This window comes from Camelina sativa, chromosome 10 (assembly GCF_000633955.1).
Source record: "Camelina sativa cultivar DH55 chromosome 10, Cs, whole genome shotgun sequence".
Lineage (NCBI taxonomy): Eukaryota > Viridiplantae > Streptophyta > Magnoliopsida > Brassicales > Brassicaceae > Camelina > Camelina sativa.
The window spans coordinates 2,014,145-2,014,448 of record NC_025694.1 but is presented as its reverse complement, the minus strand read 5'-3'; positions in this window follow the sequence as shown (position 1 = coordinate 2,014,448).

The following is a 304-nucleotide window of genomic DNA, read 5'->3' as shown; positions in this document are numbered from 1 at the left end:
GTTGGTTAAGATGATGAATTGGGGTTGTGGGGGTAATGAAGAGCGTGAGGGATCATGTCTACAAGTTATAACCACAACACAAGCGCCAATTCAGGACAGCCAAGTGTTGTTGGTTCCTTTCGCTTCCACCTGATTCTCTCACTGTCCTCTTCTCCTTTGTTTGTCCCCACACACACCATCTCTTATTTTTGTTTTGCTTTCTTCAAATTATATATTACCCTATATATACGACAAATCACATCTTCCACGTCTTGGATTTTAGTTTTTAACTTTCTGCTCTTTTCCCTTTCCACAAACAGTGTCA